Source organism: Chrysemys picta, chromosome 6, assembly GCF_011386835.1.
Source record: "Chrysemys picta bellii isolate R12L10 chromosome 6, ASM1138683v2, whole genome shotgun sequence".
NCBI classification, from domain to species: Eukaryota; Metazoa; Chordata; order Testudines; family Emydidae; genus Chrysemys; species Chrysemys picta.
This window is the reverse complement of record NC_088796.1, coordinates 24,559,530-24,586,095: the sequence shown is the minus strand read 5'-3', so window position 1 is coordinate 24,586,095 and position 26,566 is coordinate 24,559,530. Positions and strand designations below refer to the sequence as shown.

General features: G+C 42.0%; 1 protein-coding gene across 20 annotated transcripts in view; it reads left to right on the top strand.

Annotated features, from left to right (window-relative positions):
- The window catches only part of PRLR (prolactin receptor), a 341,587-nt gene that overhangs the window by 132,076 nt on the left and 182,945 nt on the right, over positions 1-26,566 (top strand). For 2 of the 20 annotated variants that reach the window (XM_042845467.2, XM_042845477.2), the window contains one exon: positions 7,444-7,556. The exons of the other annotated variants lie outside the window; for them this stretch is intronic. The gene's annotated coding sequence lies outside the window, so the exon portion shown is untranslated. The remainder of the gene's footprint in view (positions 1-7,443; positions 7,557-26,566) is intronic. 20 annotated transcript variants of the gene reach the window in all.

Sequence of the window (26,566 nt, the reverse complement as noted above, 5' to 3'; positions counted from 1 at the left end):
AATTAACAGGTAATTATTCTTACTTCAGTTTCCATGGTAACAATGATAAAATATTTTTTTCATTAACTATTGGAATGCCATCCCCAAAGTTTCTTCCCAATCTAGGGAGAGGCTTGCAACGGTAAGTTGTTTTGCATCTTGCTTCCCCTGTGCTTATGGATCCTATTGTACTGAACCTCATTTTAATCCTAGTGTTGTTGTTTTTTTGAGGTTTGGGGGACAGGAGGGTATGTCTCGCTGTGTGTGTTCTTGCTTTGCATGAAGCAGTAGGGTTTGGGGGTTCTGGGAATAGGGGTGAGGTGGAACCAGGGGACAGGTTAGTAATTAAATCTGCACCTCTTTAGGCAGTCCTTACCCTGGAAAATATTACACTAATATAGGTGACCAGGAAACTGAGAAGGGGCCTCTTCAAATAAGTTAAGGGCAAACCAGCAAGATATGCAATGATTTTATTTACCAGGATGGTCCACCTTCAGAGGTTTTGCAGGACTGGCAGGGCATTGCGACCTATACTGGCGTGCATGATAAGTCTGCTATTCTAAGCAATATTCATGACAAAATATAGCACCTTCTATGTCTTAAATAATTCCATTTTATCTCAAATCCAGACAAACACAAAGTGCACTGCAAAATGAATCAAATTTTGCAGTGGTTGCTGTTCAGAACATTAAGGGTTTACAGTGTTCTGCTGTGACATGTATCTCCTAAAATGCTATGAAATATCTCAGCCATTTGCCTTAACAACTTTCCGCAATTCTAGGGCTGTGAAATATTATGCAGTTACATATACTTCTGTGACCAGGCAAACTAACCTGACACTGAGCCAGCAAGGGTTAATGAGCTGCTGTGGGCCCACTCAGCCCTGGCCCACTACACCTGCACTTGCTGTTTTGTAAGGAAGGGGCAGTTGAAAAGGGCAGAGGGCTGCTCAGTAGGTGGCTGATCAGGGAAGAGAACAGACCACCTACCCTTTGTTCTCTGAGAAAAGGACCAGGTTAGACCTGCTTTGGGATATGGTGTAGAAAAGAGATCCTGGCTCTCCAAGGTGATCTCTGCAGAGACTGTTGACTGCCTGAGCCCTTGGAGGAAGGTAGGCAGGCCTGGCACATGATTATTGAGTTTGGGTTTTGGGACTGTTTCTTAACAGTCCCAATAACATAAAGGGTTATTGGGCAGCCGTCGGTACTGCCTGGAATAAACCTGAAGGGCCTAACAAGACTGTTGCAAGGAACCTCTGCTTGGGGTTATGTTGTCAACTGCCTCAAACTCTGGACTTTTGTCCCTACTTGAGTCTGCCCTGTCTCTTGTCTTGGACCCTGAAAGCATAAGCGCACCTCCTGGAATGGAATGCAAATGTGCTATGGAGTGTACCTCATAAAACAGGGTTTAAAAGAGAAATAAATAAATTCATGGAGATTAAGTCCATTAATGGCTATTAGCCAGGATGGGTAAGGAATGGGGTCCCTAGCCTCTGTTTGTCAGAGGGTGGAGATGGACAGCAGGAGAGAGATCATTTGATTACTACCTGTTAGGTTCACTCCGTGTGGGGCACCTGACATTGGCCACTGTTGGTAGACAGGATACTGGGCTGGATGGACCTTTGGTCTGACCCAGTATGGCTGTTCTTATGTTCTTAAATGCTATGATATGTGTAATCTCATGCAAGGCTTAGATCAAAATGTGAAGCCAAGTAATTTCAGTGGTGCCTTTTTTAACGGTATTGCATGTCTCAAATATATTCACAGTATAAGGTTTAGCTATCCGAATCTGCCATGCCAGAATTGGGGGAGGGTGGGTCCTCTGGCAGTGGTGTGCTGAATGTGGGGGTTAGGAGTGGGTAAGGAGAGGGGAAGGTCCCAGCTTCCATCTGTCCAAAATAGCTGCATTTATCGGGCACCCAGAACCAAACAATCCCCAGCTGCATTTCATAGTGGTAATATTACTTAATAATAAGAATAATTAAATGTAGAACAAGAAGATGCTTACACTGGCTGAGGTCCCCTCCCCAGGGCTGTCAGGCAGAGTGTCCATATGGATGTCTTCAGGGTCTGCCTCGGGATACGGTGTAGCAAAGAGATCCTGGCTCTCCAAGGTGATCTTCTCCTTATCTTATTTTTGTTTGGCCTCGTCCTTAGTACCTTTGGCACTGCCCCTCCATACATTTGGGTTTGGTGGTGGTGTCCTGCAAAAGAAATCCTATCCAGCTCCTCATAGTAGGGACAGTTGTACGAGCACTGCTGGAGGGTCTGTTTCTGCCCTGGGCTTTATTATAAGAGTTGTTCAGTTCCTTGCTTTTGTTTTGGCATTACATAGAGTCCCAGGAGTGTCCCCTCTCAACCATCCCCTTAGAAATGTCTTTATACATCCCTTTATTGTGATGTTTCCTGGTAAGAGCTGCCTATACTTTCACCTGTCCCTAGAGGAATGAGAGATCCAAGACCTATGTATCACTCCAGGCAGCTGCATTAGGTATGGTTTAGTGATGTTATAGCCATGTATACAATTCCAGGAGCATGCAGCAGCAACTGACTAATTCTGGCTTCACAGCAGCATTTAAATGGAAAGGTGACATGCCATCAAGATGACCCCAGAGCAGTGGAGGGCAAACAGAAGGCTGGTCTTGGCATAATGCAAAGCAGTGTGGGATAGCTGTTGGAGGACTGCCAAGTTAGTGTCAAGTGGAGATACGCCCACATGAATATTAGTCTGCGCTATTTCAATGTGCAATGAATTATCTGGCCAGTTAATATGCTTTAAGAATTGTCATGTGAATGCAGGTCACTTCAATCCATACGAAGTAAGGTTAGTGCAAAATAACCCCTTCACTCCCACATGTAGACAAAGCCTTTGATCATCTGACTAAAATAACCTTCTGCTCTTAATTGCTCGACTTTCACTCTCTTGGATGTTGTGATGTGACCATTTCACTAGTTCTCCAATCACTGCAGGAACTTTCAGCACTTCAAATGCTAATGTTAAAAAGCAAGAAGAAAAGAGAGCCTTTCAGGCCTCTCCATTCCTTTTCCTTTGTAGGTCATGTTTAAAACCGCTTCTAAGAACCACGATGTTAAGAACCATGATGATGTGGGAGGGAAAATGCTGGTTGCCATTTATCCCTATCTTGTTGCAGCTGATATCTGGGTAACTGGTGTGAAAAGCTTATATTTCCATACACTGTGTTTCACATGCTTAACAAAATAACCTATTTTATTTGTTGAACATCCAAAAATGTCCAGGCTCTTAATTATCCTAGATCAGGGGCTGTCATACTTCATTGCACCATGACCCCCTTGTGACAACAAAATTACTACATGAGCCAGGAGGGGGACTGAAGCCCGAGCCTGTCCACGCTCTGCTGCTCCAGGCGAGGGGCCCAAAGCTGTCCATGGGCTTCTGCTATGGGTGGGGGTCATGTAACCTTAGCCCCCCTGCCTAGGGCTGAAGCCCTCAGGCTTCGGCCATGGGTGGTGGGCTTTGGCTTTGGCCCTGGGCCCCAGCAAATCTAATACCAGCCTTGGCGACCCCATTAAAATGGGGTCGGGACCCACTTTGGGATCCTGACCCACAGTTTGAGAACCCCTGTCCTAGTTAGGGGTGAAAGATGGTTTTCTGGTGGGTGAAAATTATTTTAGGCTTTGACTTCTAGTGCCAAACAGGAGGTAAATAAAATTAAGCATCTTACTTAGGACATTATTCAAGTGCTCAGAATGGCTCCAACAGAAGTGGAAGGGGAGGGCACTCCGACACCTACAAGATTAGGTCTGTTGTGCAGAGCTTCTCTTGCTGTACTGTAGTTATAAGACCCAACATTTTCTATACACTATTTACATCTTGAACAGTACAGGACGTCTTCTGTAATCAGATTGTACTAATAATCTTCTTAGAGTGCTATATACTGTACAGATATTCTCATAATCCCATTGCCTGTAATACTGCGATAATTTGTCTAACTAGCAGTAATGAACATCAGTATCAAGATATAATACGGTTTGACCACAATTCCCACTTCCTTGCAGCCTCAGAAGTGGGGAGGTTTTGTCTATATCAGTAGAGGAGAGAAAATCTTTTGGTCTTTCTAAGAATCAACCCCCCTACTCTTCTTCCCCTCCTTCTTGGCTGGAGACCAGGAGCTTCGTGGCTGATTGATTGGACATGGGTTAGGCATAGCATAATCTTATTGCATCCTGCATACCAAAGGCAAGGGTTTCTAAGCCCTTCTGCCACATGGGGACCATGATTCTGAGCCTAGAAGGAAAGCTGCAGCAGCAAGCAGGTACCAGAGGAGTCAGCAAGGTTGGGGGATCCCTAGTAGCATTAGGATGACCCGTGCGGTTCCAGCAAGGATGGGGTGGAGGTCACCCCCAGGGACATAACAGACATAGCCAGTGCAGCAGTAGAGAGCATGTGGTCAGCCCAGCAGCTGTCTAGTGGCTGGGCCCCTAAGGTTATGTCTACGTTGCAATTAGACCCCTTTGGCTGCCCCTTGCCAACTGATTCTGGGTTGGGCTAAGGGGCTGTTCAATTGCCGTATAGATGCTTGGGCTGGAGCCTGGGCTTTAGGATTCTGTGAGGGGGAAGGATGCCAGAGCTTGAGCTGCAGCCCAAGCCCGAACATCTACACCAAACTTTTCCTGTTGCACCTTCCCCTCCCCCGCTTGCTAGTAATGGAATTTACCTGCATTCCCCCCCCTCCATTACTGCACAGCCAAGGCTTCCTCAGCAGAAGAGCTTGGGCTGAAGGCAGAATTGGGGTTAGAACTGGGAAAGGGGGAGGAGCTGGGGCCAGGGGCAGAGCTGGCCGTGGGGGGAGAGGGACTGAAGGCAGAGCTGGGGTGGGATGGGACTGGGTGGCACTCTTGCCGCCCCCGAAGGTTCCTCTGTGCCCCCAGGGGGCGTGGCCCACAGTTTGGGGACCACTCGTCTACACTATCATTAAACATCCCTTTAGCCCAAACTTCATGAGCCAGTCATGTGGGGGTGACATTAACCTTGCTTGTCCCAAGCAGAAGCAGTGGAGGGTAGCACTAAGTGTGGGTCTTTCCTCAGGGAACTCTGGGGGTGTCCCCCAAGCTGTGGTGCCCACGAGGTTTTCCTTCAACTGGGATAGGGGCTTCCCCACACAGATAGAGTGTCAGAGGAGTTCTCTTCTCCCTGGATTCTCCAGGAGCTAGCAGCAGCTGAGTACAGGCTCCATGGCCTGCCTCTGGCAGAACTGCCAGACCAGGATGGGACTGTGATTTTCTGGGTCCCAGTGCCCAGACATTTGTAGGTGGGGGTGTATGCAAAACAACCTATGGGGGGGGGGATTGACCCCTTGTAGGCCATGCATGGTGCAGGATTAGGGTAGTGACAGCAGCCAGTAGGGTGTGGGTCCTTTCAGCAGGCATGATGTTACAGCTCAAGCACCTTTGAATCCAACTCAGAGGGAATACAGGGGCCAAGGCTATTGAGATGGCTTCCCCCTGCATGGTGGTGTTTGGTGTGGTGGGTGCTCCAGCAGGTAACAGTCTCAAGTTTTTCAGTGAGATGGGGTTAAGTAGGAGTAGCTGCTCCAGTCATGCTGCATCTTCTCAAAGTCAATAGAGATCATGTTTAAAGGACAAGATAAATAAATAATCACCCGATGACATAAGAATGCCAGGATGGAAGTTGTGGCAGAGAGAGATAAGAAGGGATCTGGGAAACAGGTTTACCATCTACCGCATAGGTGCAGGCAGGCTGTTGGACAGATATTTGCAGGGAGGCTTGGCCTCTCAAAATATAACAAATGAGTCTATTGGACCCACAGTGCATTTAGACCTATGGCACGATCTAAGTCAGAGGAACTTGGACTAATGGCTGAAGTGGCACCAGACTGGTACAGAAATATGGTTAGAATGAATGGTTTTGGCTTATCAGGTGTCTTTTGTGTACTGGCAGAGGCTTATGGATTTCATGATAGTCAATCTGGGGACCTGATCTTAGCAAGCAACTATGCTGGGCCTTCTTTGAGGGCAAATGTTGTGTGTGGGTTTGTTTGTTTGTTTGTTTGTTTTAAATTACCAGCACACATGGAGCACCTGTTTGCCCCACCCTCTGTGGGAGGTGAGACTCTACAACAACAGGGCGGGGTCAGTCTGGCCCTCCCCAAGTAGGCACAGGACTAGTAGAGGGATCATGGGAATACCCTCATCAGCATTTGAGACCAGTATTCAAAACGCACGTGCTCAGAAACAGCTTGACATCCTACATCGTCCTCCCACCCCCATCTCCCTGTTCAGCTTTAACTTGTGCACACCGATGGCAAGGAGGTGTGGGCTCCCAGAACACTGAGAACTTGTAGGCAGGGTACATTAGGTTGGGGGCAGCTGTCTAGAGGATGTAGGGGAGGTCACTGTTTGCCATTAGAGGAAGCCAGGACTGTGCCTTTGGTGCATACAGGAGTCCGATCCAGGACAGTAAGAATTAAAACAGATGGAGCATAAAGAATGAAATGGTCAGCTGACCTCTCCAGATCTACTCCCAATCACCTGGCTTTGGTTCTCTTTTAGGGGCCAGGAGAGTGTTTTGGCAGCACATGAGCTTTGGCAGCACATGAGATCTCCCTCTCCCAGCTACCCTGGCTGACCTTCTTTGGCTGCTTAATTTTCTTTCTTAAGCAGCCAGTGCTGCTGTGCCTGGCTGAACTTGCTGATCTGTTGATGTCAGAAGTGGGGTGGACGGGGGGGGTGCGGACTCTGTCTGAAAAAGCAGGAAGAAAAGGATAAAAATAGAGAGGATACCAGAAGTTTCTAAAATCTTTAAAATGCCTTGCCTGATTAATGTAAAACTTTGCCAAGAGACCAAACATGTAAAATTTCAGTTTGAAGGGAGAGATTCGTTGTAAGAGAGAGAACTCCTTTCTTCAGCAAGCTTCATCTTATAGAAGGAAAATCTGAATCTCTTTGCATTTTATCATTAACTTTAAGCAGCTTGTGTCAAGGATTGTTTTATTATAGTTCCTATTTAACCAGGAGAATTGCAAATAGTTTTGCAAATTATTCATCCTTTCAGGACGTAGGCCCTCAAACTCTTGACATATTTTGCACTCTATTTGCCATGTAAATCTCCAGTGGTCTTCTTGCATCTTTCTAATAAATATTGGTCTTCAACACTTCAAAAGGGTTAAGGCAATTGTTGTAGTCTGGCATAGTCTTATTTATATGTGAAATTGGTGTGTTGCAACATGCATCTGCTATAGTACTGTGAAAAGACAAGGGACTAGATTTATAAAGGTACCTAAATTTGGTATTTAAACACCTAAACCCAATTTCCAGCACTACTGCAATTCCCAAAACTCCTGGTGAACCCTAAACACACCCTAAATGCACCTAAACTCACTCAACACCTAAATTTTTGCAGCAAAAAGTTCTCTCTGCTCTTATGTTTCTGCCTCGGATAATGTGTGCTGCTCCGTCTTTCTAGGTGTCCATCTCGTGCCAAAGCCCCAGAATGATTCACAGAGCAAGGAAGATAGGCATTCAGCCCCTTAGCTCGCCTGAGGGGCTCAGAACACACCCACTGGATTGGGCCCTCAGGTGAGTTCACACCCAACAGCCAAGGGTTGGGGAAAGGAGGCCCTCCCTCAACTTTTAACACAGTAGTTACAGGATATGCACGTGGGAGGCTCCTGTGGAAGTTGTTACACTCTCAATAAATAAATGAAGAGTCATTGGGCCAGAGAGAGAGACTGACACTCTTGCCTGGGGGTTAGAGCACTCACTCAAGATATGGGAGATCCAGGATCCAGCTGCTTGGATGAATAATTAGTCATTGCAGTGAAGTGGAGCAGCTGCCTCAGGAGACAGTGAAATAGCCCCACTCAGAACATCCCATGGCCCAATGGTTAGGGTACTCATCTGAGAAGTGGTAGATCTCTTTTCAACTCCCTTCTTCTCATCAGGTGGAGGGGGGACTTGAACTGGAGGTCTCCCCCATCTAGGGTGACCAGACAGCAAGTGTGAACAATTGGGACGGGGGTGGGGGATAATAGATAAAGCCCCCAAAAAATCGGGACTGTCCCTATAAAATCGGGACATCTGGTCATCCTACCCCCATCCCAGGTGAGTACTCTTGCTATGAGGGAGCTCCTCCTCCTCCTAAACACCATAGGTGTCTAACTCCAAAGAAGGCTCACAGCTGAGAATAGCTAGCAGTGATAGGGGGCTCCCTACAGCCTGGACTTAGGTGCCTATCTCCATGAGAGGGGCAGGGCTTAGCACACACCCCTCTTGTCAGCATCTCCTACTGGCTAGCTTAGGCAGCTCCTTGCCTAGTATGCGGGCTTTTGTGAATCTTAGTCTAAGGCACCAGTCTCTGCCAAATCATTGTATAGGGAGCCTAGGCACCTAACTCAGATTTAGTGAATCATAGTGTGTGTTCCTCTGATTTTTTTTTTCTAGTCACCTAAAAGTTTGCTTAGGTGATTTTGTGATCTAGGCCAAAGTGATTGCATGTATTTATGCCACTGTCTCAAAAACCAGTTTACGCTGAATTTGTCCCACCTTCTCACCCCTCAAAAATGAGATCTTGGAAAGCAATGATTGTTTTCTATTATAATTTTCCTCAACAGCACTTCTTTGCTATGTATGAAATACAAGGGATTTGCTATGTAATAAATACAAGCTGGACCTCTGAGAAGGGTGGCAGCAGGTTTACATTATGCCGCCTTTAAGGGAAACAAAAACTGGTTAAATATTTATGGGTCGAGCTTTTACATTATCTATTCATCTTAATTTGAAAATGCAAAGAACAGATTGTTTGCTTTTAAAAAAGCATAATTGCTTAAACTTAATGTGAGTGGAATTTACGTATTTTAGCATGTCTTGTCTGCATGCAACTTTGGCTTTTATGTTTGCCCTTAACAAACATATGATATTAATTGTGTCCTAAATTCCTGTTTGCCAGTTGCTATGCTGTGTTAGCTTGTGAAAGGATTCTTCTGTAGTCTATTACGAAAGATTGCAGTTACTTACTAAGTGGTTGAATAGCTGGGGAATATCTCCCACTGAACAGTGGCCAATTGGATTTCCACTGACGTATCATGCTCCAACCTCAACTGTTTGCTTATATTAATATAGGCAGTTTCCATATCAAAAGGTGGGTTTTGCATTTGTTGTTCTGGCAGGCTCTGTGTGGCTTTGAGTCAGTATGTCCACCTTGTCTCTCTAATATCCCAGGACTGACATGGTTACAACTACTTTGGATTACCAGACAGTTTTAAAATTATTATAGCATAGTAGTCTCATGTAATTGAAAAAAATGTTGCACATTAATCAGCTGTTTCCAAGGTGCAGTTAAATTTTACTACCATAATGTGCTTTCCCCCCCCCCCCTTTGTTCATTCTTTAAAAAAAAAAAAAATCAACTCCACAGTTCTCCAGACCCCTCAGATTTTGAGACTATAATAACTTTCATATGTTTGGTTGTTTAACTGCATATGTTACATTGGCACTGCAGTGTGTTCGATTGTAGCTGTGACCCAGATTGGTTAAACTTCCTGTCTGGTACTTTCAAAGGATTTAGATTGAATGCGTTTAACTGAAACACTGGGGGGAGAGGGGGAAAAAGCCACATTCTAAGGTCCTTGTGGTCATTTACTTTTTGACAAGAGTAATTTGGTTTTAATTATTTGTGACACTCAACAATGTTCCCATAATTTTGCTACTAGCAAAGAAGTCTAAATAGTACAAGACCTCTGCGGAATCTTTGCTGAGAAGTGGTGTTAGAGACTCTTGGGTTTAGGTGATGACAATGGTCAGGTTTGTGCACTAGTGAAGTGATCGCATTAGCACTGTTCTACCCAGTTTGTTCGTTTTTTTGTTTGTTTTTCTTGACAGGCAGTTATATGCAGTTGGTGCATATAAAGAATAGATACCCATTCAGCCTACAGGGCATTGGTCATTCCAGTTTTGGAACTACCCAGTTGTGTGTCAAATCTTTCAGCAGATGTGGAGGGGAAGAGAGCTTCAATTACAAAATAGCTTTAAAAATGCAGTCAGGCTTTCAGTTCAGATGCAGTGTCATTCCATCACAGTATTTGAAATGACTTTAAACATTTTAACCTATTATTGATTTACATAGAGCTTAAAAGTTTGGTAGACATGCAGGGGGACAGATCCCTGCTCTGAATAGCTTACACTGTAAGTAGGTAACGTACAGTTATTTAAGGACAGAGAGATGCATCACAGGCTTTTTTCTTTTTGCATTCTAACCCTTTCCTATTTTTAAAATTGCATTTTTAAATTATACTTCCCTAATTATATTTATTGCTGTAAATGCACTACATGTATTATGCTGCATGCATACTGGAAATATTGCTTTTTTTAAATTTATTTTTCATACATGGGTGTCCACTGGTCTAGAAATCACTATATTACTCATGGGTTAGACCTGCTCATTCCACCACAATGGAGACCTCTTGGACTCTCCCTTGAGTTCAGACTCTTTATCCTGAAATGCACTTTGACTCTAGTTTATTCTTTTGACCTACGAAAGCAGCTTCGGCTCACTACTCTCCACAGCAGATAGCTTGAGTGTAAGATTTTCTCCTCTCTCAAACTGCTGGGATCTTCTCATGACTTGGTTTTTTGAGTAATTGGAACCCATTTGGCTTCCTTTTAGCAAAGCCTGAGGTCCTATGTGCGATAGCTGCATTCCTTTACACTCCCTGTGAGCAGCTTACCTCAAGCTGACACTTCTCTGCATCTTCCAATGTCTGTCTTCGGTAACCCAGCAGAGTTGTGATGGTGCTGCCCGTGGGAGCCTGCTGAGGTCACTCAATTAGGGTGAACTGCAAACAGAACGGGGCAGACAAACCCCAAAAGCTGGTGGATATTTCAATACTTAGATTTACCAAGCCAGCATAGAACAGCTTCTATAGTACCTCACTGGTTACTCAGAAGTCCAAACAACGCAGTTCCCTTAAAGTACCCAGCCTCAGGCCTCCATCCAGACACACCTGTCAGATATGATGATGATTACTGAAAATCTTATCTCATCATATAAAAGAAAAGGTTCTTCCAATCCCAAAGGATCAGCCACATACCCAGGTCCAATTAGAACTTAGAACTTATCCAAAATACACGCTTATAGCCAATTCTTATTAACTAAGCTAAAATGTATTAAACAAGAAAAGAGAGAGAGAGTTGGTTAAAAGATTAATATACATACAGATTTGAATTCAATTCTTGAGGTTCAGATACATAGCAGAGGTGTAGTTGCCAAAAGTCCTTTTAGATATAGTCCATAGGTTATAGTCCAATGTCCATATTCAGGGTGGCTCCAGTCAATGACTGGGGATCTCAATCCTTGTGGCTTAAGGTTTCCCCCTCTTGAAACCCAAAACAGATCTGAGATGTAGAAGGATCGTGTCCCAAGGTTTTTATAAATTTCCAGAAGCCTTTTGGCCTGAGAAAACAAGAGGCTCAACTTTCCTTCTTCTAAACATCATGGCAATTAGCACAGGATAATTTATCCATTAAACAGTTCAGATACAGGTTACCAAAACCTTCAAAGAGACACATAGACAATAATACTATTTCACTTAAGTATCATTATAAATGTTAATATTCCTTTTTTGATCTTTGAATTAAAACTATAGCAATAGACAAGACTTGTTTGCTTACATAACAAGCCCTGAGCAAACATCTACCCTTTTACCTCTAACAATGCAGACTTACATTTCAAAGCTCTATTCATTTACATATCTTCCTAACCAGTTACTACAGTTCAGCCATAGGTCAGGTCAGTCTGTGAGTTAATTAACTCTTTCTGGCCTTGCCACCTTTCAATGAGATATTATATTACATTCATAACGTCACACCCCCAACGCAAAATTGATGCAGGAAGGGATGACACAAACATCACTCACTGCATCCCAAAAGCCCCCCATCCTGGATTCTGTCTCATTACAGCTTGTACTGGGTTAGAAGCCATATTAATGTATATCAGATGCAGCTTGATAAGAGCAGATAATTGAGTGAGAGAAATGAGTTAAGGGTTTTAGAGAGGTGGAAGGAGTTGACAGTACATAATACTCATTACAGTTCATGTGCTAAAACCTGTTGCTGTATTCTATAACATACGCCGTTGTCATGTTACTGTAACTTATGTCAGCTACTTTTTCCAACTGTGCATAATAGCTGAGAATTAACAGTACCTTTATATCACAACTTAAAATAATATCCACAGATGATCAATGTATTCAACATTCTAATTACTAGGAATATCTGAAATACTTCTGGAAGGATAATCTTTGTGGCAAGACAAACTTTTTAATGGTGTCCATCATAAATTTAAAACGTAAGGTTTGCATCATTTCTAAACACTTTACGTTACAGAACAGCTGCTGTATACTGTATGTGATAGGAAAGTGGACATGCTCTGTGGCATATCTAAACTCGGTCAACAAACTCTTGGGTTTTTTGTCATTTTCCTCATTAACTAGAGAATATGTAAGAGTAAATAGGAAAATATAAATGGGGTAAGTTAGCTAGTGGTGCAATGGATAATGATTCCACTGATTCACCATACTATCTGTTACTTGAATAACGCAGTTGGTGTACATAGATGATAGCTAAGAAGACAGACTACTACCTCAAAGAGGCTAGAGTATAAAACTGGACCAAACACAGATCCCTTTCTTTGTCCTATCATAAAGGGAAAGCAAGTTGGTTTATTTAACAAAAGGCACCATTTTAAAGTTCCAGTGTCTGTCTTATTTTTGATTAAACAGTTTACCATTGTAACGTAATACAGGCAAGTTAGATGGATGTGAAGTGAGGCTTGAGAGCAGGGGCTTGTAGTGGAAGGGAGGCTCAAAGAACCAAGCCTTTAAAAATAAATTGAGAGGGAATAATGAATACAGTGAGGTGGACTGCATCAGGAAGCAATCAGATGCAGCCTGATAAGAGCAGATAATTGAGTGAGAGAAATGAGTTAAGGGCTTTAGAGAGGTGGAAGGAGTTGACAGTACATAATACTCAAGCCAGGCTGTACCAAGAGGTTAGGACAGATGTAGTTCTGTGCAGAGCTTTGAGAATGAGAATAAGTAGTTTAAGTGTGTTGTAAAATTAGACTAGAAGCCAGTGAATGGTGGGAGAGTTGCATGATCAGAGCAGTGATCAAGGTAGATCAACATGAGATAGTTATTCAAGGGTGGGGAGAGATAAAGAGGCCTGCTAGTAGAAGGTCATTGTAGTGCAAGATGTCAAAGGTTTAGATAAGAGTTCTGGCAGTGGGCATATTCCAGCGTGTCAAAGAAGAAGGTTTACTAAGTTACTCAGAGGTTAATGGCAGAAGTCAAGGAAACTTCAAAAAGAAGCATATGGTTTAATACTGTGAATTTTCTGTTCTCTACAGATATTGTCAGGGTGGAATTGATTTAAATCACTATTCAGGAAGACTCGATTTAATCATGGATTTCTACATAAAAGTGCATTCTTGTGGGTTGCTATAAACTTAATACGTATTCTTCACAACTCAGAGATAGATGTGATAGGTTTCATTTTTAGAAGGTTCACACTATACATTTTTCAAAGTGATTTTATTTTGAAAACTTTTCAGATTAGTTTTACAGCTATATCAGAAAATGAATGATTGTTTGGTTATTTCATTTACCAAAGGTAATTGAAGTAGATCATTTACCTCCCAATCACTTCAGAAATATCTCCAATTCAACAGGTTAATCATTAATATTTGGAGGATTTTCTTGCCATGGTGTATTAGGAGGAGAACATCACCAGACAGACATTTAATTTTTTTTATTTAACTAAAACAACAACATTATGTATTCTGGATTTTTTTCTTCAACAGCACACCTATAATATTTTAACAAAACAAGCATATTAATTTTTGAATGTAGTTAAACATTCAAGTTTTTTAAAATCAGGTTTGTTTTTGTTAAAATTGTTTTTAACTAAAATAGTTAAATGAAATATTTTAAAAAACAACAACAAAAATTAAATAGACCATCAGTCAGGTCAACATAAGAAACTTAAAATATTGGCTTCTACAGTTAACTCAGTCATCTTCACCTTCATTTTCCTGTTTGTTCATAATCTGGAAAAGGAAAAACAAGCTTTCCTGCTTTTTCAGGTCCCAAACGATTTCTCAATTTGGAATGAATTAGTCCAAAGGAAGAAAATATTCTTTTTACACCGGCAGAAGAAGCTACTGCTGTTAAGTGAGATTATCACTTCAACAATCTCTGAATCCAAGTGCTTAAGTGACTTCGACCAGTTCACTGGTGTGACTTTCTTTAAAACATCATCAGCAAACATATATTTCTTGAATGTCTCTTATTCCCAAACTGGGTCTCTTTTACGGCCTGCTGCCATTATAGGCTTTCCCTTCTAGTGAGAGAATGGTATGGTAGATCTCAAATCAATGAAGGCTACACTCAGAAAGACCTCAAGACTTCTGGAATATGCTGCTGAAACAGTTTCACTTTTGTTTCTACTGCCTGTCCCTTCCTTCTCACATTTATCTGCAGACTTCTTCTCCTTGTCCAGATCTTCAACATTACATCAATATATTGTCTCATACTATAGAATTAGATATCTTTGATCTATAATGTATCTTAATTAAACCTATCTTTAGGTAGGTTTTTTTCCTCAAAAAGCATTTTATCAAAAAAATCTGATTTAAATAAAAATTCCAATTTTTTATTTTTATTTTTTTAAATAGTTGATTTTTATCCACCCTGGATATTATATTCCACATGTGTGTGTTTCATGAGTCTTGGCTTCTTAAGAACTGTCATAGCTCTTAAACAATTTTGATTCCTTAGGGCAGCAGTAGCAAAGTTAGAATGAACCAAGCCCCCCGACAAACCATTGTGCATAACTGTGCCCAGGGAGTAAAACATTCCAGTTGTTTTTGCTTCCTGGCTAGCAAAGGAGTTTCTGGTTCTCTGCACTTCTTAAAAACACCAAGGGGAGAGAGTTTGGGACACCTGTGCCTGGAGCTGGAGAAGGAGGGAACTGGGCATCTCTGCTCTGCTGCTTAACTTTGAAACAAGGGGTATTGGGAAACTTAAAGTGAGGAGAATCTTTGGACTGTGTTGTTAAAAATCCTAGAGAGATTTATTTTGTGATTTCTTTACGTGGGTTTTTTCAGGTAAAAGGCCACTTGCTTGTAATTTCTTTGAGATCCCCTCACCTTTTGCTGTGCAAGAGTGAGAATCCTGGACTGGTAGATGCTATCTGTAAAGAAGGGAATGCTAGGTCCTTCTGCTTCTCTGACTAAGCCGGTGAAACAGGCTTGTCACTTGCCTAACTACTGCTCCTTGGAAGCTGTGGGTTATTTATTTTTTAATAATTTCACTGCATATACCTTTTCTACTTTTTCTCTAAAGCTTTTTAAATTTAATTTGGTATTGGCTTATTTTGGGAGCTTCCTCTTCCATATTACGGAAGGCACTAGTTGGAATGTTCAGAGGGCAGCATTTTATATCTTGCAGAGACTGGCATGTATGGGGCCTGGTTCAGACTGTACCTTGGTACTGCTGTCCTCAGGGTTAACTGTCTAATTCTAGGGAACACTTTAATACTACTGCAGAACGTGGGACTACTGCAGAATGATCTCTTCAGAGCGGCAGAAGCACAAACAAGCAGTTCTCCTATCTGTGCATCAAAACAGCTCTAGTTGTCAACTACTGTGCTGTGCAGATGGGTAAGATGACAAAAGGATTATCTGCTTTTAAGTGTCTGCTGAAATAAGCACTTAGCACGTTGAGCATCTATTGCCACAAGCAGTGAAAATGTGTATTTGGCAAGTAATCACAGAAAAGCTTCTGTTTAATGGACCCTTATCAAACAACTACTGTGTTACATGTTCTTGTTATCGGAGAGACAGATGGTTCAATCCAGGCCTTTGTATATAAAATGGAAACTATACAGTACATAACGTGAACTAATAGCATGAGTCACCAGCTTCACTACAGATCAAAATGTAACTAATGAAGAGCCTCCAGGAACCATTCCAGCTCATTAACGAAAAAAGGGGGAAAGCAATAAAACTCAGACTGAGACAATGCCAAGCATGAAACATTTAAATGAATTCACTGTCTTTACTACCGCACACATGAAAATCTAAAGTTGAACTGTGTCAATGAAACTATATAGTGGGAGACTCCTCTTCAAAGCCAACTCCCTAACATCAGAGAATCATCCTCTGACTGATCATAATAGTTGAACTATCTGTATCCCCAGTGGAAATTTTTCATCCTAGTTTCTTGGGATATTGGCAGCTGCTAGAGTAAAAAGAGAATGGAGACTGGAATGTGTGACGGATGTGGTGCTGTTCTGCAATTTATGAATACAGTAGTCTGACCTAGTTATTGGGATGTTCACTCTATGAATATTTTGGTTTAGTTTCATAGAGGGCTGTAAGGAAAACCAGCAGCAAGGAAGAAGAGCTCAAGATAAGCCACTCCTCAGCATATCATTGAGGGTTGTTGCAGGACGATGGCAAAGCCACTGCGTTTGAGGATTCTGTCTTGAGCTCCTACAAAGCCTACCAAACTGATTTTTGACAAGCAGGGCCCAAAGCCCAGGAACTGACAAGAACAAAGGCACTCTGGCTGTATACTGTGAGACTGTCCAGCGGGGAGGTAGTTATTGGGCAAATCCTGACTGACACCAGCACTTGCTCAGGTGGCTGTAGGATGTTAGGTAAGACAAACATGCATGTAGAGTTTTTTGTTTTAAAATCTCTTGCACTTTGTTCCTACTGTTCTTTGGTTTAAGAAGGCTGTCCAGGAGTCTGTGACCACCAGTCCTGAGATATACCAAAGGGAAGAATCACAGGTACTGCAAGGTACTGCAGATAAGCCCTGATCTGAGTAGGATAATTGTAGAGTTCCATTCCAGGAGAGAAAGGCATGAGTCCTGACCCCTATGAGGGTGCACTCAGACTTGGAAGGGGACAGAGGTGCAGCTAGCTCTGAAAGCATGACGGAAGACAAACCGACATGAAGGGTGCTGTTTGTATCTGGGGGTGGAGGAATTTATACTGTAATGCCTTCACTTCCAAAAGCTGAATATATTCTGAACCATTGCTGTACATCCAGAAAAGAGAATGAGAGAAAACCATGCTATTAAAATCCTATTGCCATAAAACTCAGTTGTTACACTACAATGGAATGAAGTATCAGGGGGTAGCCATGTTAGTCTGCATCTGAAGAAGTGAGGTTTTTTACCCACAAAAGCTTATGCCCAAATAAATCCCTTAGTCTTTAAGGTGCCACCGGACTCCTTGTTGTTTTTACAATGGAATCGTTATCCAGGATTGTAGCAGACTTTCCTTCTTAAACATACTGCTTCTTATGATGCTCTTCTTCCAGAGCACTGACAAAGCAATGTTAGGTAATGGTACATGCTCCACTCAGTAATTCTTTACACTTGTTTACATCCTTTATCCAAATAGTTGTTACCACTTTACAGCTTTACTAAGTTAATTAAGCCTCATAGCAATCCTACAAGCTATAAGCATGACATGCATTTACAGATTGGCAAATCTAAGCACACAGAAGGTAAACCCAAATATTCAAGCATCCTCTAATCTTGTGGACCAACTTTTAACTGCTTCACTGATATATAGGGTCTGATTTTTTTTCAGAGGAGCTGAGCATCCACAATTCCAGATGAAGTCAGTGGGAGCTGTAGGCTCTCAGCCCTTCTGAAAATGAGACCCTAAAAGGCTTCAAGTTGGACCTCCAAAGACACAGATTCTCAAAAGTATCCATTAATTGTAAGTTTAGTCCTAAACAGAAACTTGCCCAAGACTATTTAGCAAATCAGTTGCATAGACAGGAACAGAATACAAGAATCTTTGTTCTCACTTGTGTACTCTCGCTACTAAACATACATCCTCTCAACAAAACATCCTCTGCAACTAATACCATAGAAATAAATGGGGCTAAGTGAGATTTGATGGCTTTCAGCAGGAAACTAAGCAAATTTGAATGACAACAAAATGTTGAGTCATATAGTGAATGAACTCCACTCAAATTCTCATCAAGCACTCAGTCCCGTAAGGCGCTAAGCAATTCTCAGGACACTCCTCAGAATCAGGCCTATATAAGAGGTTGTTTGTGTCTTAAGTTTTTCTCTCCCCACCTCCAGACTGTCTAGAATTTTTCTGACCTTCAGTATTCTTTAGTCTTATTACTTCTTGACATTTAAATCCCCCCCCCCCCGATTTTTATAGTGTAGGGATTACTCAATAAACTAGAACCCTTGTGACAGGGTGCTGGGCAAGAACTGCTGACTCAGCCCTCTGTCACGCTAGCTCCCATTAGGGCAAGTAGATTGGAGCCGGCTAGAAAAAAACTGAGCTTAGCTGATGAATGGGAGACAGCTACCAACACAATTAGGCTGGGGCTGGGAGGAAAGAAGCTGGGAAAGAGGAGGAGCAAGGGAGTGGAAGCACAGCGATAGCTCTTCCCTCCTGCATGCAGACACTAGAACTCAAGCTGTGTGTGGTTTAAAAAGGTGGTGGGAGCACAACCTGTAAATAAACAGCACCAGTGGTTACTGAACCCGAGAGTCTCTGAGTGACTTTGTCAGCACAGCTACACCCTACAGTCAAGAATTTGCAAGAGGTATAAACAGTGGCATCAGTATATCATCAAAGCTACATCTACACTACCTGCCTGAACCCACAGGTATGTATTCAGCACAGCTACCCCGTGCCTCCACTCCTGCTGCCATGGCTACACTACTATTTTTAGCATGCTATCTTGATAAGAGCTAGCACAATTGTCTGTGCAAACTGGGAATCACACCCCAAGCTCATAGGGTAGATATTCCAAGACATGAGCAATATTGCTCATAGAAATCCATCATCTCTATATGGCACACTGGCAGAACTCAGTCTAGTTAGTATACAGAGTCTATTAAAGCAAGGTGAAATTCCAAACGTTTTGTAGCATCAGTGATGTGCTGCCAATATTTTAACAAGAGCTCTCACAAAAATTTCCCCCTTACCCTGTGATATTTATGTTCCACATACCAGCAGAGCAGAGGGCCTCAGAAACCAGCAAATCTATTATTTTCCTTATTAAACAAAACACTTTTTCATAACTAACTAAGGAAGGAGGCAATGACACTTAGCCAAAATATTTATATAAAGCTCTACTTTGCAGGAAGTGTTTGGACTTCGTTCCTGAAACATATACAGAATATATCACTAGTGTAGAGCAGGGCTGAGCTTGGATAGTTTGGAGGAAGATTGGGTGAGGGAAATATCTTGAAGGGTGTGACTGGAGTCCCGTGGAGCCAACTGAAGTCACTCAGTTAGGGTGGACTGCAAAGAATGGGCCAGACAATCCCCAAAGTTGGTGATTATTCCAATACTTAGATTTACCAAACAATTTCTATAATATCTCACTGGTTACCCAGATAGCCAACAACACAGTTCCCTTAAAGTAACCCAGCCTCACACCTCCACCCAGACATCCAAGTCAAATACGATGAGGATTACTGAAAATCTTAGTCATCATATAAAAAAGTTCTACCAATCCCAAAGGATCAGACACCTTACCTCCCAGGTTAATGAATATTTCAGATCTTACCCAAATACACACTTACATCCAATTCTTATTAACTAAACTAAAATGTATTTAAAAAAGAAGAGAGAGAGTATTGGTTAAAAGATCAGTATACATACAGACAGGAGTACAATTCTTGGGGTTCAGATTCTTAGCAGAGATGGTGAGCTTTGCAGTTGCAAAGAGTTCTTTCAGAAACAGTTCATAGGTTATAGTCCACTCAGGACTGGGATCTCAGTCCTTATGGCTTAGGCTTCCCCTGCATGAAGCCTCAAGCAGATCTGAGATAAGAAAGGATTGGGACCCAAAGGCCTTTTATACAATTTCAGGCCCTCTTGTGACAGCTTGGAGTCCTTCGCCGAACAATAGGCACTCAGCGATATTCTATGTTTACAGTTCATTTAAATGTCCTTTTGATCTCTGAATTAACAGAATACAGTATAGATGGGGACTATTTGAATACATTGTTAATCATTACACAGTATATAAGTAAACACATACAATTAGTATCACCTTTAATTTCTATCAATATAGGTTTAACTCTATATTTTTTGGGAGTAATCTGAAAACTTCCCAAAACAGTATCTTTAAATTTACAATACTCTAAAGCATCTTCAAAAGGCATTCCATTGAATATATTTTGAGCTTTACCAGTTAATTTTGCAATCAGGGTAGGAACTCTCTTATCGGGGATTTCATGTATTACACAGAGGCTTTCAAAGGTAGTCAGATATTCAGCAATATTGTCCTCCTCACTATATGCAGGACATAAGTGTTCCTATTTGTGGATTTTTGGAGTGATGGGAGTTGTTGGGGTGGAGGCCTCTGGTGTTAACCCTGCAAAGTTAACTATGCTGGTGAGGATGGTATAGGGCAGCTATACCTTGCAGCTAATTAGCAGGATCTTGGACCCTTATCCGGCATCTATCACCCGGGACTAGATAGGGAAAGATAGTGTACCTTCCTATCCTGTGATGCAAATGAATAAAGGAGAGAGAAGAATAAAGTAAACAAATAAGAGCTTTATTTTAAACGGGTAACTTAATAAGAGACGACAGTGAGATGTGGTTTGACAGTTTGGGGTCTGAAGCCCCAGGCCCAACCAAATAGGAACCTTGGCAATAAATCAATAAACCTAAAACAAAATACCCCAGATACTGCGCCATTTCTAGGTGTCGATAGGCGGTAGATGGTACGGCACGGTTGTCACAGGCGGCTGATGGACCCTGGGTCTCAAGTGCTTCTTAGCGGGAGATCAACAGGATCTGCTGATGCTGAAGAGAGGCCTGGTTCTGTGATCACCTGAGGGTGAGCGATCAACAGGACTGCTGTACCTTTCTCTGAAAATGATGTGGAGTTCAGAAATCGGTAAGTAAAGTCACAGTTCTTAATGCTGATGTCTTCAGATGCTGGTCTTCTGATCTTCTGGTCCATGTAGCCACACAAATACAACTGCCTCTAGGACGGACAGCAACTAGGCACTGGGCATTCAGAGTTTATATAGGCACAGTGCACCAAAGTTCTGAGGTAAAACTGGCAGCTCCCCTACTGGAACCTGTTTGAACCAGTTCTACACTGACCGTTGGCTGCCTTTCCCGCCAAAGTTCCAAACGGTGCGAAAACTTCAACAAGAAGCTAAACAAAGATGGAGTCGAGCTGTTGTTTGTCAGGCACACCATTTTGAATTCCAGACTCCATATCTAATACATGGTCAAATACCTTAACCAAATGTAAAGGCATAAAGTACAACTTATTCTAAAGCACAAAACAACTTATCTCTATTTCATTGGTTAGTGAGTTCTTTAACATGTTCAGATTGCATATGAACTTCTCAATTAAAGTAGGTTTCTAAATAATATAAAACTACTAAAAAATGACATGGTGAGAAAATCCCTACAGACCACATACCAAAGTCAGTGAAAGGGACTGGGGAATAGGTGGTCTAGCCTAGTGATCACAGCTGAGCTGGTGTCCACAAGCAAGAATGGCAATGAGGCAGTAGTCAGTGAGCAGGGATGGGAGTAATTGCTAGAGTGGGGATCAATAAGCAAGGGTCAGAGACTGGAGATCAGAAAGCAAGCTGAGGTCTGGAGTCACAGCAAGCCAGCACTGTTTGATTACCCAGATAACTTCCTGGTGCACCTTCTAAGGTTAAATAGTGAGCATGGGCCAATGATAAGACCACAGGGTGGTTCTTCCTATGCTGCCTAATCTCCACCAGGCTCCTTGGAGGTGGTTCCGCATGACCTCTTTGTAGTGATATAGGAAGTCAGCAGGCCCAGGCTTTGTAGACCTGGGTTCTAGTCCCACAGATCCTTACAATCAGCAAGGCAATGAACTACCACACTTACAGTAATGAGCAACAAACACAGGAAGAGCACAACAGTGGGTTCTACAGTATTATCAGCATATGCCAAAATGTACTGAATGCAGAGCCAGTGCGTGGCATAAATAGACTAAGCAATTAACTTGCTGAGCTGCTCGAGAGCTTCTCTGTTCACTTCTTATAATAACTTGCCTGTTTTAGTATTGGGGAAGGGGGAAATATTCCTGTTTAGGGTCCCCAGTGGCGTAGCACCGGCTCTGACTGGATGGTATGTGCAACGTTTTTGAACACATCCTAGCATAGTGGATCCCAATCAAAGCCTAAAAAAGGGGAAAAGGCTTGTCTGTAACACCTGCTTGGAAAGGCCAACTATTTTCTAGATCCTCATTGAAGTCCCTCCTACAAGGGAGGAGAAAAATTTACAAGTTAATAGAAAGGTTTGAAATCCATTCAAGGGCTTCAGGAGCAGCAGAGTGCACCTTTGCTATACATCCTGAAAATGAAAAGATGGGACACTTGTTCACGTGTTTGATGGTTTGGAGCAGGGGTAGGCAACCTATGGCACACGTGCCAAAGGCGGCACACAAGCTGATTTTCAGTGGCACTCACACTGCCCGGGTCCTGGCCACCGGTCCAGGGGGCTCTGCATTTTAATTTAATTTTAAATGAAGCTTCTTAAACATTTTAAAAACCTTATTTACTTTACAAACAACAATAGTTTTGTTATTTATTATAGACTTATAGAAAGAGATCTAAAAACATTAAAATGTATTACTGGCACGCGAAACCTTAAATTAGAGTGAATAAATGAAGACTCGGCACACCACTTCTGAAAGGTTGCCAACCCCTGGTTTGGAGTCTCTGCATTCACACTGGTGAATCCTTGATTCTTCATCTGCTCATCAGGTGTGGGCACCTTCCATGTAATGACCTAATATGGATGACTGGAAGAAACCAGGTGGTTCAGCAGTGGGATCATCTATGTGGTGCTTGTTGTTTATGTCAGAGCCTGCCCACTGCATCAGCCAGGTGTTTTATGGGTTGAAGTTGGATGACAGAAGAGCTTCTCCAGCAGCCTGCAGAATAGTCAGTAGGACTTAAGGCAAGTGGGAGGTGGGAGAAGGAGCTTTTGGTTAGTGAGAGCTTTGTTTTACTCATGCAGCATAACCATCTCTCGCCTAATGGTTGAAGAAAGGATGTTTCTGAGGCCTGGAAGCCAAGGCAGTGGAGTGGACTTCAGGTCTTCAAGTCTCATAATCGCATTTAACTGGATATCGATGAGGTCCGTGTGTGAACTTCTTCCCCAATCAGGTGTGCAGTACTTGGCCGTGGAATAAACTTAAGCTAGTGTTGCCATTCATAGTGTCCAAGCATCACAATCTCAGTTAGAACCTGCTATCTTTTGGATGATATTGATGTAACTCTTCTTTTTATGACTCACCTGATTCAGATGATGTTGAAAGGTAAGGCTGTGATTGAGAGTGACTGATTCCTAGGTAGTGGGAGTTAAGATTGTGGGTGATTGCTTTGCCACAGAAGTTTGTTTAGCATCCTCTTAGCTTCAGAATTGCTAAGATGGAAAGCAGACAACACCACTTTTTTGATGGATTCGGTTTGAGCCACCAGTACTGAAAGTAGATTTCCATCTTCTTCAGCTTATAATGAAGGTTATCTTCTGCTTCCTTGAGTGTTGTGCCTGTGTCATTAGTGCCAGGTCATCTGCATAAATGAACTTGCAGCATGTCATTTCAGGCACATCACTTGTATGTTAAAAAGGGATGGTGGTAGTACTAATCCCTGTGGGAGGCTGTTGTGCAAACTCTACTTTTTGCTAACCTGACTTTTGAGATGGACACGGAATCTTCTGTCTGGAAGCATTGATCTAATGAGTCGAAATGTCTGGTTGCATTGAAGCAGGTTGGATAGCTTCAGCAGTAGGCTCTTGTGTCAAATGGCATCATAGGATGATAAATTGATAAAAGCTGCAGCCATTTGAAGCTATATTTTGTGTCAGTTAGCTGGGCTAGTTCTTCATTTTTTTTCTTATTGAATTACTTATTCCATCTGGCAGTGGTGTTATTGTTTAGATAAATAGTGTATTAATTGCTTCTCTCAACTTGTTTCTAATTGTCAGAAAATGATTCATGAATAATCCCACATTGCTTTTTGTGTGGTATTTTTAATGGAATTTTATTTATCATTGTGTTTTTTTTTCTTCAAAGAAACTGTTTAGATGGAAGAGACCATTTAGTTTTCATTGTTACCATACACAAAGAGCAAAATAATGTAGATTCAATTATTTTAGATTAAAGAAAACAATAAAGCAGAACAAAAAAGCTGCTGTCCCTGCAGATGGGAAGAATTTTTAGAATTTTAAAACTTCAGTACACAGAAACATAACTGCAGAAAACCAAGACATAGCAGTTTTGGTCTGATCCTACTCAAAGTTCTGTTTGTTGGATTGCTTCTAATCTACACTCCTTAGTTCATTTGGCTTGAATTTCAATGTTTATTTTTTCCTTCTGAAAAATTCTTTTATGCAAATATAACCCACTGGTCAGTGTGTGTTTTCCCCTCTCTGTGCTTGATCCATAGACTATGTGAGTCTGGTACAGCCCTCTGCTGCAGAGCCTGACTCTTTACATTTAATGTAAAAACCTCACATGTTTAACTCCAGTGATTCCAGTTCAATCTTGTGTCAGCCAAGAGTCGTAGAGTCCAATGCCAGAAGGGACCACTGTGATCCTCTAGTCTGACTTCCTGCAAAACACAAACTAGAGAACTCCCCTTCCTCCTCCCCCAATTTTTGTTTGAATTGGAGCATAGCTTTTAGAAAAACATCCACTCTTGATTTTAAAATTTCCATTGATGGAGAATCAACCATGATCCTTGCTAAAGTGTTTCCATGGTTAATTACCCTCACTGTTTAAAAAAAAATGTACACCCTATTTCCAGTCTGAATTTGTTTAGCTTCAACTTGAAGATGGAAGGTGTCACATAAGGCCATCATACTTGCCAATGTTGTAACAATTTTTCCTGTTATAGGCTGTTAGGTACTGCACCTACTGATCATATTATCTTAGTTGTGCATTCAAAATACTAAAAGAATATTAGAGTAAAAATTTTGGTGACTTAATAAATCCTATAATCTTGGTGAAATGGATGTAAATATTAAGATCTAGTTGTTGCATGCCATTTATTTGCTAGATAAAATAATAGTGATGCTCTTGACACAGGGCGAAAAAGGGATTTAAAGGCACAAATAAGTGCATGAATGTAGTCTTCCATGCATGTAGTAGAGGTTAACAAGTAATGTGCAAGGACTACACACTCTTCCTGGACAGCAATGGGAAAGGAGGTATTTCACAATAAAGAAGAGGTGAAATCAAGGGAAACCCAGCAGTGCATATGTTCCTATTGTGCATAAAGTTGAAACCAACACTTTGCCCAAAACCAGAGGTAAGAAATTTATCAGAGATTTCAAGCACAAGTACTATCCTGCCATCCAATGTCCTGCCATCCCCACCAATACCAGCCCTTTATACACTTCTCCAGCCCTCAAAGTCTGGGTAAGGAGGTGGGCCTTCCAACATGGCTTTAGGTACTTTTATGCCCAGACAGACTGTACTAGATATGTTTCAGAGTAGCAGCCGTGTTAGTCTGTATCCGCAAAAAGAAGAACAGGAGTACTTGTGGCACCTTAGAGACTAACAAATTTATTAGAGCATAAGCTTTCGTGGACTACAGCATCCGAAGAAGTGGGCTGTAGTCCACGAAAGCTTATGCTCTAATAAATTTGTTAGTCTCTAAGGTGCCACAAGTACTCCTGTTCTTCTTTTTGTACTAGATATAGAGGTTTTCATTTGACTGTTTATTCTCCCCCTTGATTTTGGTTTCCAAATTGAATCCCCTTCCCCCTCAGACACACTACCTGTGCTGGAGCAGAGAAAGGAGGTGGAGTAGGAGCTGCTACGCTAGGTCTGTCATCACATTCCCTTATGGAGTGACACTATTATGGTTGACTATGCTAGTCATATTGCAGTGCAGAATCTGGGCTTTTGAGCGTATCCGTTTTTCGTATTAGGGGACACACAAAAATTACAAATCAGATAGATTTCTGAGCTAATAAAGCACTTCTGCATTAGTGAAATATTGCAGTAGAGCAACAGTTAAAAAAATATGGTGTAGGCATTGTATAGTATTAATTTATTTATCCAATTCTAGTGCTTGGTTACAGATCTTTACAGACAGAATGTTATTGAAACATAGGAGGAAGAAAACATTAGCAAGTCTGCAGAAAAGGACCTGGGGTTACAGTGGACAAGAAGCTGGATATGAGTTGACAGTGTGCCCTTGTTGCCAATAAGACTAACGGCATTTTGGGCTGTATAAGTAGGGGCATTGCCAGCAGATCGAGGGATGTAATCATTCCCCTCTATTCGACTTTGGTGAGGCCTCATCTAGAGTACTGTGTCCAGTTTTGGGCCCCACACTATAAGAAGGATGTGGAAAACTTGGAAAGAGTCCAGCGGAGGGCAACAAAAATGATTAGGGGGCTGGAACACATGACTTATGAGGAGAGGCTGAGGGAACTGAGATTGTTTAGTCTGCAGAAGAGAAGAATGAGGGGGGATTTGATAGCTGCTTTCAACTACCTGAAAGGGGGT